We start from the raw sequence: 13,407 nt of genomic DNA on the forward strand, positions 1-13,407 counted from the left end.
CCTTGAAATAATTTGTGATATCTAGAAACAATTTTGTATTTTGCTTTTCATAAGGAAATGCAACCTTCACTTTCGAATTAGCTAAAGTAAAGGAATATTATCTATGTCTGTGTATAAGGAGAGCTTTCTAGTTATTAGTTTGTATCTGAGCAACCTAAAGTCCTCAAATCAATAATCTCCTATTTACTCACAATATAATAGTATTCTGCTAAATTGTGAAAATAAAGAGGTCTATTTCTTGAAGTGTCTTTCTGTCCACATGTCAATGTGGAGATAATGATGCATATTGCTTCAAAACCAACAGAAATAAGATTAAATATGCTGATTGTTATTCATATGGTAATGGTCCAGTTTCTTCTGAAATTTTAAACTTTTGAGCTACTTTCTCCTTACTCTTGGTTTCTCATTTTCTTCTAGAACAATTTCTACAGGGAGTTACAAATTTGTTAAAAGAAACATTTAAGTGTGCATGAGGAAATCAGGGAGACTGCAACAAATGTCATCTGTTGCAAGTTTTAAAACATACTCATTCACTAAACCCAGTTCTGAAATAGTCAGTATTGCTTTTTGCTATTACATGAAGTACACTGTACCTGATTTGGCATCTGGTTGAGACACTCTGTCATGATTTTCAAATGGAAATAATGAACTCAATCAATTGCACATATTTTCTCTAGGGATTATACTCACCAAAATGGAATGGAGATAAATGAATTGTTATTAAATAACAAATTAAATACTAATTATGGAAATTCCTCCATTTCTTTTGAAAACATGCCAAAATAAACAAACACACACACACACACAAACACACACACACACAAAGGAATGTAGACTCACCTCTCTTTTTAAAAATTTTTTTAGTTGTTGAAGGACCTTTATTTTATTTATTTATATGTGCTGTTGAGACTCAAACCCAGTGCCTCACACATGCTAGGCTAGAGCTTTACCACTGAGTCACTACCCCAGGCACTCAACTTTCTTCTGATACATTTGTTTTCTTAAATATATATCATGATATTCTATATTAGAAAAGAGATAACAAGCACAGTGGTACACATCAGTATTATCAGCAACTCAGGAGGCTGAGGCCTTGAACTTGATCCCAAGTTCAAAGCCCACCTCAGTAACTTAGCAAGGATACCCTGCCTCAAAACAAACAAACAAACAAAAAAACTGGGGATGTGTTTCACTAGTTAAGTGTCTCTGGGTTCAACCCCTGGAGAGAGAGAGAGAGAGAGAGAGAGAGGGAGAGGGAGAGGGAGAGGGAGAGGGAGAGGGAGAGGGAGAGGGAGAGGGAGAGGGAGAGGGAGAGGGAGAGGGAGAGGGAGAGGGAGAGGGAGAGGGAGAGGATGAATATGTTGTTGCTACAACATTTAAATATGTGTTTTATCTGGAAATTTCCTGAAATCCATGAACAGAGATTTATATTAACTAGCTAGGATTTCTGACTACTATGCTGTAGATTTCTTCTAAAAATAGGTAGATGAAATCATTTTGGATTCATTAAGTGGAAAATTTTCCCTAGGGATCCTCCACATTATTTTTCCTCTTTAAACATTCCCAGTACAAGCCTGTCTACTACACCTCAGTAAATTACTAAACTCTTTGTTTGCAAATACCTGTCTTCTTTTCTGCCATCAAGTTCTGGTGGCCCACGGATTTTGGTGCTAGGGTTACAGTGCTATGGTTTGGATCTCAAATGTACACCAAAGACCCATGTGGTAAAAGTACTGTTCCCCAGTGCTGTGACCTGCATGTCTACTAATTCAGGAAACTGGACACGGGGTGATGAGGGGATAAAGAAAAGACAAACAGAGACACGAATAGAGAAAAGCTGGGGCTCAGTGGTTCACTATACCTTGGTAAGGAGACAGGGATCCAGAACCAGTTCAATGGGTTTATTATAAAGGTTTAAATAGCAAAAGGACTTATTGTGAGAAAGTTTCTTCAAAAATAAATAGAACCTGGAAGATCCAAGATGAGAGAATAGAGGAGGTCAGGTTCCTGGCTGCTCCATGGCATGAAACCAGGAAAGCTGATAGGCAGCTTCTCTGCAAGGTGGGTGAATAAAAAAAAAAAAAGGTGTGTGTCAGGGGACTTTAGTGGAACCTAAAACTGGACATTCAGAGCAGACTCAGGACACAGGAGGTTGGATATAAGAAAATAAGGAAAAATTCCCCAGTGGCGTTGCTGCTGCCACAGCCAGTCTGGAAGCTCCAGCCAGAAGAAACCTGCATTTTGGGGGAAGACTAAGGTGTGCCTTGGTACAGAGTGTGTAGAGACCAAGGACCTTGCCCAACGAAACTGAAGTACTCACAGCACGATATCTGTGTGTGTGGGGAAAGAAGCCACCATCTCTCCAGGTGGCATGCAGATGACAAAGGAAGGAACAATTTTGGAGCTTTGGTTCAGGGAGCTGGCAATGGAGAAAGCCGATTCCTGGCAAACCCAAGTTTAGCTCAAAACACAGTTCCAGTCTACAGATGCTGCATGACAAGAGTGTGCTTAAGTGACCAGAAGAAAATCAAACGTGGAGAAAGTTTTACGCAGGGGACAACTGGTTGCAGAAACCAACCTGGCTCTATCCCTCCCCTTCCAATCCCACTGCTTGCAGGACTAGCTAGGAGAGATGCATCTGGTCAGAAACTTGGAAGGTCAGGGGCAAGAGAAATTGTTTGGAGACTGACCCCAAGACCAGGAAAGTTGGGGTCTGCAGGTGACATAGAGGGCTAAGAATTGGCTCCTCTACCACATGAGTGAAACTCAGGGGAGATCCCTGGGTAAAGTCTTCCAGTGTGGACCAGCAAGTAATGGGTGCTAGAGCTGCACTGATTTAAATCTCCAGCCCAATTAGAATTTGCCAAAAGCCTGGAGCCTGCCTAAACCTAAACCCTGCCTCCAGGAACTCTGCCTATGGGATTACCTCTCTCACTCCAGCAATCCAGAGGGTGGACCATCACACTCCAGAAGACCCCACCTAACACTGCTGAGAAGAGAAGCTGAGAATATTTTCAACTCCAACCGAAAGAATTCATTAATTTTTCATCAAGATTTTTCTTTTCTTTTTCTTTTTAAATTATTTTTCACTGTTTGTAACCCTAATGGAACATGGACATTTATATAATTTTCTATTTTTTCTTCTTCTCATCTCTATCATATTTGAAGCCAGTTATTTTACATGGATTAGTTTTTTGTGAACTAGGATGTTTGATTAATACATTTTAGTTTTGTTTTGTAGTCTTTTATTTTTATTTTTATTTGTAAAAATTTTTGCTTTATATATATATTTTCTCCTACCTGCTTCACTTGGTTCTCTCTTTTCCTCTGCTAACAGCCAATCTATGTTGTTCTCTCCTTCACTCTTTCTTTAATCTTTTACTTCTCTCTTCTCTCCTCCTCCCTCACAATCATCACATCCTATATAATTTCAGTTCTTTCTCTGTCCACCATTTGAAAATGTAAACCCGTTTGCAAACTTGCTGTTTTTATTATAGACAATAACTGATTATATCATTTGTGCTTGTTGTGATAAATAATATTATAGATGTCATAATAGGAAATATTTGGTTTAATGCTATAAATTGTTTGCATTGGTTGTTGTTATTATTTGTCTCCCCCTAAACAGTGAGGTACTGGAAACCTTCAGGACACTATAAGTCCACAGGGTAGAAACTCTATTGGCTCAGATCCATACAGTTAGATGGGAAGATGCACAAACAACATAAAAAGACAAAGGAACAAATCACTGCAAGCAAACCAAGACACTCCAATAAGAGAATTCATGGACAGCATGGTGGAAGAAATGTCAGAGAAGGAGTTTAGAATTATATAGTTAAACTGATCTGCAAAGTAAAGGATGATGTAAGAGCAAATACATATAGTAGAAGATCACTTCAATAAAGAGGTAGAGATTCTGAGAAAGAACAGAACAAAAATCCTTGAAATGAAGGAAAAAATAAACCAAATTAAAAATTCAATAGAAACCATCACCAACAGACTAGACCATTTGGAAGACAACCTCAGGCAATGAAGACAATATATAATCTTGAATATACAGTTGACCACAGAGAGATGTTAAAAAACCATGAACAGAATTTCTAAGAATTATGGGATAACATGAAAAGACCAAATTTAAGACTTATTGGGACTGATGAAGGCACAGAGATAAAAACCAAAGGAATGCACAATCTTTTCAATGAAATAATATCATAAAGTTTCACAAATATAAAGAATAAAATCAAATCAAGAGGCTTATAGGACACCAAATGTGTAAAATTACAACAGACCTAAATCAAGGCACATTAGAATGAAAATGGCTTGCATACAGAATAAGGGTAAAACTTTAAATACTGTGAGAGAAAAATATCAGATTACATATAGGAAGAAACAAATACAGATCTCAGTTGATTTCTCAACTCAGACCCTCAAAGCTAGGATGTCCTGGAATAGTACACACAAAACTCTGAAAGAAAATGGATGCCAACCAAGAATCCTATATCCAGCTAAGTTAAACTTCAGATTTGAAGATGAAATAAAAACCTTCCATGATAAACAAAAATTAGAAGAATTTGCAACCAGAAAACCCACACTTTGGAATATTCTCAAAATATTCCATGGAGATGAAATGAAAAATAAAAGTGAAAACCAGTGAAGAGGGGGACTATGCTAAGGGAATAGTCAATCAAAAGAGAAACTAAGTCAAATTAAAAACAAGAAATAAACCAAAATGACCAGAAGCACAAATTATATTCCAATAATAACCTTGAACCTTAATGACCTAAACTCATCAATCAAAAGACATAGACTGGCAGATCAGATTAAAAAGCAAGGCCCAACAATGTGCTGTCTCCAAGAGACTCACCTTATAGGCAACAACATCCACAGACTGAACATAAACAAGTAGGGGTTTCTATCCTCATATCAGATAAAGTGAACTTCTAGCCAAAGAAAATCAGAAGGGACAAAGAAGAAGGACATTTCATACTGCTTCAGAGAATTATACATCAGCAAGACATAACAATCATAAATATTAGTGCCCCAAACAATGGAGCATCTACATACATCAAACAAACCGTTCTCAATGACAGGAATCACATAGACAAAACAAGATAATATTGGGTGACATTAACACACCTCTCTCCCTACTGGTTAGAGCCTCCAAACAATAACTAAACCAAGAAAATGTGGAACAGATCAGTTTCAAGCAATTAAGTTGAAAATGCCATCAAAACCTCCAACATAAGAAAAGCCCAGGACCAGATGGATTCTCAGCGGAATTCTACAAGTCCTTTAAAGAAGAGCTAACACGAATACTTCTCAAAGTATTCCATGAAGTAGAAGAGGAGGGAACCCTTCCAAACTCATTCTTGGAAGCTAGTATCACTCTGATACCAAAACCAAACAAAGACACATCAAGGAAAGAAAACTTCAGACCATTATCCCTGATGAACATAGATGCAAAAATTCTCAATAAAATTCTGGCAAATCACATACAAAAATCATGTTAAAAAGATAGTGCACCATGATCAAGTGAGGTTCATCCCAGGGATTCAAGTTTGGTTCAACATCTGGAAATTAATAAATATAATTCATCACCTCAACAGACTCAAAGACAAGAATTGTATGATCATCTGAATATATGAAGAGAAAGCATTTGAGAAAATACAGCATCCCTTCATGTTCAAAACACTAGAAAAACTAAGGATAGTAGGAATATACCTCAACATTGTAAAAGCTATCTATGCTAAGCTCATGGCTAACGTCATTCTAAATGGAGAAAAATTGAAAGCATTCTTTCTAAAAACTGGAACAAGACAAGGATGTCCTCTTTCACCACATCTATTCAATATCTTCCTTGAAACTCTAGCCAAAGAAGTTAGAAGAAAGAAATTAAAGGAATACAAAAAGGAAAAGAAGAACTCTATCACTATTTACCATTGACATGATTCTATATTTAGAAGATCCAAAAATTCCCCCAGAAATATTCTAGAATAAATGAATTCAGTGAACTAGTTTGGATATAAAATTAACACCCATAAATCAAATGCATTCCTATATATCAGTGATAAATCCACTGCAAAAGAAATTAGGAAAACTACCCCATTCACAATAGCCTCAAAAAAATAAAATACTTGGGAATCAATCTAACAAAAGAAGTGAAAGATCTCTACAGTGAAAACTACAGAACACCAAGGAAAGAAATTGAAAAATACCTTAGAAGACAGAAAGACCTCCCATGATCTTAGATAGGCAGAATTAATATTGTCAAAATAGCCATATTACTAAAAGTGTTATACAAATTTAATGCAATTCCTATTAAAATCCCAATGATGTTCTTCATAGAACTAGAAAGAGCACTCATGAAATTCGTTTGGAAAATAAGAGACCCAGAATTGCCAAAGCAATTCTTAGCAAGAAAAATAAAGAAGGAGGCATCTCAATACCAGACCTTAAATTATACTATGGAGTCATAGTAACAAAAACAGCATGGTACTGGAATCAAAATAGACAGGTAGACCAATGATCCAGAATTAAAGACACAGAGAAAAATCCACATAAATACAATTATCTCATATTAGACAAAGGTGCCAAAAACATACATTGGAGAAAAGATAACCTCTTCAACAAATGGTGCTGGGAAAACTAGAAATCTATATGTAAGCAAAATGAAATTAAACCTCTATCTCTCACCATGCACAAAAATCAACTCAAAATGGATCAAAGACTTAGCCAGTAGAACAGAGACCTTGTGCCTAATAGAAGAAAAAGTAGACCAATTATTCACTATGTTGGTGTAGGAACTGACTTCCTTAACAAGACTCCTAAAGCACAGAGGTAAAATCAAGAATCAATAAGTAGGATGGAATCAAACTTGAAAGCTTCTTCACAGCAGAGGAAACAATCAATAATGTGAAGAAACAGCCTACACAATGGGAACAAATCTTTCCCACATGAATCTCAGAGAGAACATTGATCTCTAGGATACAGAACTCAAAAAACTTAACACCAAAATAACAAATAATCTAATCAATAAATGGATAAAGGAACTGAGCAAACACTTCACAGAAGAAATCCAATCAATCACTAAATATATGAAAAAGTATTCAACATCTCTAGCAATTAGAGAAATACAAATCAAAACTACACTGAGGGGCTGGGGTTGTGGCTCAGTGGCAGAGCAATTGCCTAGCATGTGTGAGGCACTGGGTTCGATTCTCAGCACAGCATGTAAATAAATAAAGGTCCCATTGGCAACTAAAAAAATTTAAGAAAAAAAAAAAACTACACCAAGATTTCATCTCACTCCAATCAAAATGGCAATTATCAAGAATACAAGCATCAATGAATATTTGTGAGGATGTGGGGGAAAAGGTACACTCATACATTGCTGGGACTGAAAATTGGTGCAACCATGTGGAAAGCAGTATGGAGATTCCTTAGAAAACTTGCAATGAAACCACCATTTGACCCAGTCATTCCATTCCTCAGCATATACCCAAAGGACTTAAAATCAGCATACTACAGTGATGCAGCCACATTAATGTAGTAGCTCAATTTACAATAGCAAAACTATGGAACCAACCTAGGTGCCCTTCAACAGATGAATGGATAAAGAAATTGTGGTATATAAACACAATGGAATATTACTCAGCCTTAAAGAAGAATGAAATGATGGCATTTGCTGGTAAATGGTTGGCACTGGAGAATATTATGCTAAGGGAAATAAGCTATACCAAAGAGCCAAAGACCGAATGTTTTCTCTGATATGCAGATGCTTTCTTATTCGCAATATGATGGGTGAAGGGTAGAGGTAATTTGGACTAGACAGGGGTAGTGAAAGGAGGGAATGGGACATGGAGGTAGGAATGATAGTAGAATGAATAGTACATTATTACCCTACATGCATATATGACTCCATGAGCTGTGTAACTCTACATCATCTATCAATCAGAAGAATGAGAAGTTTTACTCCATTTATGTATGACGTGTCAAAGTGTATTCTGTCATGTATAACTATAACAAAAAACAAACAAAACAACAAGAAAAACACAAAAACAAAGACCCAAAGACAAGGGTATGAGAACAGCCCAATTATAACTATCAACTTGTGCCCATAATTCTCTACCCCCCAGGGCAGGTGGCGTTTGAACCTGAGGTGAAGAACTGATATATATGTGACTGGTACGGAGCCTCCCTTTGAATGACAAGTTGGGTGATCTTATTGACACCTCAGCACAGAAAGCTCCCAAGAGAGGCATTGCCTCTGTTTCTGGACAGCTCAAGGACCACAATTCAGTGGCTGCTCCCCACACCCAAGCCTGCAGCACTATTGGGAGGTGGTAGAAGCTTTAAGAGAAGAGGCCTACTTAGAGAAAATTAGGTTGTTGGGAGTGTTCCTTGATGAGGATATTAATCCCTTTCTGTCTCTTTCTTTGCTTCCTGACCACCATGACTAAACTCATCCTCTTCCACGTAAAACCCCCATGATGTACTATGTTGACACAGGCTAAAAGCAACAGGGTCAAATGTCAAATGACCATGGACTAAAACCTCTAAAACTATGAGCCAGAATAAACCTTTCCTCATGAAAGGTGGTTTTCTCAGTCATTTGGTTATATAAGAGAAAGCTGACTAACACCTGCACTCAGAGCAGTAGAGGTGCAAGTTCCACGAAAAATATCGGTGTTAGCAGCCATTCTTGGCAGTGTTATCTTTATTATGTACAAAGTTATTTAATAAATATTATTGTTATAAGGCTAGTTATCAATTGAGAGGATACAGATTGATTAGCATTTAAATGTTTTACAGAATTCTTTAAAGAAGAGATTTAATTTTTTGCTTGTTTCCAGGGCTGCTTTACCACTGAGCTGCATACCCAGCCCTTTTTACTTTTTGTTTTGAGAAAGAGTCTCACTCAATTGCTGAGGGTCTCCCTAAATTGCTGAGGCTGTCCTTGAACTTGTGATCCTCCTGCCTCAGGCTCTTGAGTCCTTGGGATTACAGGTGGGTGCCACTACACCCAGCAAGACTTAAAGAAGAACTCCATAAACAACTCCTTAAATTAGTTGTGCAGCTATTAAAAAAAAAAATACTTAAAGGAACTATTATAGCATAAAATTTGAGAAAATAATCGTGTGTTACTTTATTTTATTTTATTTTTTTATTGTAAACAAATGGGATACATGTTGCTTCTCTGTTTGTACATGGCGTAAAGACATACCATTTGTGTAATCATAAATTTACATAGAGTAATGTTGTTTGATTCATTCTGTTATTTTTTTCCCTTCCCCCCACCCCTCCCACCCCTCTTTACCCTCTATACAGTACTTCCTTCCTCCATACTTGCCCCCCTCCGTAACCCTAACTCTAACCCTAACACTAACCCTTCCCTCCCCCCCATTATGTGTCATCCTCCACTTATTAGCGATATCATTCGTCCTTTGGCTTTTTGAGATTGGCTTATCTCACTTAGCATGATATTCTCCAATTTCATCCATTTGCCTGCAAATGCCATAATTTTATCATTCTTTATGGCTGAGTAATATTCCATTGTATATACATACCACAGTTTCTTTATCCACTCATCAATTGAAGGGCATCTAGGTTGGTTCCACAGTCTGGCTATTGTGAATTGAGCAGCTATGAACATTGATGTGGCTGTATCTCTGTAGTATGCTGATTTTAAGTCCTTTGGGTATAGGCCAAGGAGTGGGATAGCTGGGTCAAACGGAGGGTCCATTCCAAGTTTTCTAAGGAATCTCCACACTGCTTTCCATAGTGGCTGCACTAATTTGCAGCCCCACCAGCAGTGTATGAGTGTACCTTTCTCCCCACATCCTCGCCAACACCTGTTGTTGCTCGTATTCTTGATAATCGCCATTCTAATTGGGGTGAGATGGAATCTTAGGGTGGTTTTGATTTGCATTTCTCTTATTACTAGAGATGGTGAACATTTTTCCATATGTTTGTTGATTGCTTGTAGATCTTCTTCTGTGAAGTGTCTATTCATTTCCTTAGCCCATTTGTTGACTGGATTATTTGAATTCTTGGAGTAGAGTTTTTTGAGTTCTTTATAGATTCTGGAGATTAGTGCTCTATCTGAAGTATGATTGGCAAAGATATTTTCCCACTCTGTAGGCTCGTTCTTGGCATTGCTGATAGTTTCCTTTGCTGAGAGAAAGCTTTTTAGTTTGAATCTATCCCAGTGGTTGTTTCTAGCTTTTATTTCTTGTGCTATGGGAGTCCTGTTAAGGAAGTCTGATCCTAGACCAACAAGGTGAAGATTTGGACCTACTTTTTCTTCTATAATCTGCAGGGTCTCTGGTCTGATTCTGAGGTCCTTAATCCATTTTGAGTTTAGTTTCGTGCATGGTGAGAGATATGGGTTTAGTTTCATTCTGTTGCATATGGATTTCCAATTCTCCCAGCACCATTTGTTGAAGAGGCTATCTTTTCTCCATTGCATATTTTTGGCCCCTTTGTCTAGTATGAGAAAATTGTATTTATTTGGGATTGTGTCCGTGTCCTCTATTCTGTACCATTGATCTACCTTTCTATTTTGGTAGCAATACCATGCCGTTTTTGCTACTATTGCTTTGTAGTAGAGTTGAAGATCTGGTATTGCAATACCCCCTGTTTCACTCTTCCTGATAAGGATTGCTTTAGCTATTCTGGGTTTCTTGTTCTTCCAGATGAATTTCATAATTGCTTGCTCTATTTCTGTAAGGTACGTCATTGGGATTTTAATTGGAATTGCATTGAATTTGTATAGCACTTTAGGTAGTATGGCCATTTTGACAATATTAATTCTTCCTATCCAAGAACATGGAAGATCTTTCCATCTTCTAAGGTGTTCTTTAATTTCTTTTTTTTTTTTTTTTTTTTTATTGTAAACAAATGGGATACATGTTGTTTCTCTGTTTGTACATTGCGTAAAGGCATACCATTTGTGTAATCATAAATTTACATAGAGCAATGTTGTTTGATTCATTCTGTTATTTTTTTCCCTTCCCCCCACCCCTCCCACCCCTCTTTACCCTCTATACAGTAGTTCCTTCCTCCATACTTGCCCCCCTCCCTAACCCTAACTCTAACCCTTCCCTCCCCCCCATTATGTGTCAACCTCCACTTATTAGCGATATCATTCGTCCTTTGGCTTTTTGAGATTGGCTTATCTCACTTAGCATGATATTCTCCAATTTCATCCATTTGCCTGCAAATGTCATAATTTTATCATTCTTTATGGCTGAGTAATATTCCATAGAATATATATACCACAGTTTCTTTATCCACTCATCAATTGAAGGGCATCTAGGTTGGTTCCACAGTCTGGCTATTGTGAATTGAGCAGCTATGAACATTGGTGTGGCTGTATTTCTGTAGTATGCAGATTTTAAGTCCTTTGGGTATAGGCCAAGGAGTGGGATAGCTGGGTCAAATGGTGGTTCCATTCCAAGTTTTCTAAGGAATCTCCACACTGCTTTCCAGAGTGGCTGCACTAATTTGCAGCCCCACCAGCAATGTATGAGTGTACCTTTCTCCCCACATCCTCGCCAACACCTGTTGTTGCTCGTATTCTTGATAATCGCCATTCTAATTGGGGTGAGATGGAATCTTAGGGTGGTTTTGATTTGCATTTCTCTTATTACTAGAGATGTTGAACATTTTTCCATATGTTTGTTGATTGCTTGTAGATCTTCTTCTGTGAAGTGTCTATTCATTTCCTTAGCCCATTTGTTGACTGGACTGTTTGAATTCTTGGAGTAGAGTTTTTTGAGTTCTTTATAGATTCTGGGGATTAGTGCTCTATCTGAAGTATGATTGGCAAAGATATTCTCCCACTCTGTAGGCTCTTTCTTCGCATTGCTGATAGTTTCCTTTGCTGAGAGAAAGCTTTTTAGTTTGAATCTATCCCAGTGGTTGATTCTAGCTTTTATTTCTTGTGCTATGGGAGTCCTGTTAAGGAAGTCTGGTCCTAGACCAACAAGGTGAAGATTTGGACCTACTTTTTCTTCTATAATCTGCAGGGTCTCTGGTCTGATTCCGAGGTCCTTAATCCATTTTGAGTTTAGTTTCGTGCATGGTGAGAGATATGGGTTTAGTTTCATTCTGTTGCATATGGATTTCCAATTCTCCCAGCACCATTTGTTGAAGAGGCTATCTTTTCTCCATTGCATATTTTTGGCCCCTTTGTCTAGTATGAGAAAATTGTATTTATTTGGGTTTGTGTCCGTGTCCTCTATTCTGTACCATTGATCTACCTTTCTATTTTGGTACCAATACCATGCCGTTTTTGTTACTATTGCTTTGTAGTAGAGTTGAAGATCTGGTATTGCAATACCCCCTGTTTCACTCTTCCTGCTAAGGATTGCCTTAGCTATTCTGGGTTTCTTATTCTTCCAGATGAATTTCATAATTGCCTGCTCTATTTCTGTAAGGTACGTCATTGGGATTTTAATTGGAATTGCATTGAATTTGTATAGCACTTTAGGTAGTATGGCCATTTTGACAATATTAATTCTTCCTATCCAAGAACATGGAAGATCTTTCCATCTTCTAAGGTGTTCTTTAATTTCTTTCTTTAGTGTTGTATAGTTCTCATTGTAGAGGTCTTTCACCTCTTTTGTGAGATTGATTCCCAAGTATTTTATTTTTTTCGAGGCTATTGTGAATGGGGTAGTTTTCCTAATTTCTCTTTCTGAAGATTCATCACTTATGTATAAAAATGCATTGGATTTATGGGCTACTTTACTGAATTCACTTATGAGTTCTAAGAGTTTTCTGGTGGAATTTCCAGGTTCCTCTAAATATATAATCATGTCATCAGCGAACAGGGATAGTTTGAGTTCTTCTTTTCCAATTCGTATCCCTTTAATTTCTTTAGTTTGTCTAATTGCTCTGGCCAAAGTCTCAAGAACGATGTTGAATAGAAGTGGTGAAAGAGGGCATCCCTGCCTTATTCCAGTTTTTAGGGGGAATGCTTTCAGTTTTTCACCATTTAGAATGATATTAGCCATGGGCTTAGCATAAATGGCCTTTACAATGTTAAGGAATGTTCCCACTATCCCTATTTTTTCTAGTGTTTTGAGCATGAAGGGGTGCTGTATTTTATCAAATGCTTTTTCTGCATCTATTGAAATAATCATGTGATTCTTGACTTTAAGTCTATTGATATGGTGAATTACGTTTATTGATTTCCTGATGTTGAACCAACCTTGCATCCCTGGGATGAAACCAACTTGATCATGGTGCACTATCTTTTTAATATGTTTTTGTATGCGATTTGCTAAAATTTTGTTGAGAATTTTTGCGTCAATGTTCATTAAGGATATTGGTCTGAAATTTTCTTTCCTTGATGAGTCTCTGTCTGGTTTAGGTATCAGTGTGATATTGGCTTCATAGAAT

Source organism: Sciurus vulgaris (assembly GCF_902686455.1).
Source record: "Sciurus vulgaris genome assembly, chromosome: 9".
Lineage (NCBI taxonomy): Eukaryota > Metazoa > Chordata > Mammalia > Rodentia > Sciuridae > Sciurus > Sciurus vulgaris.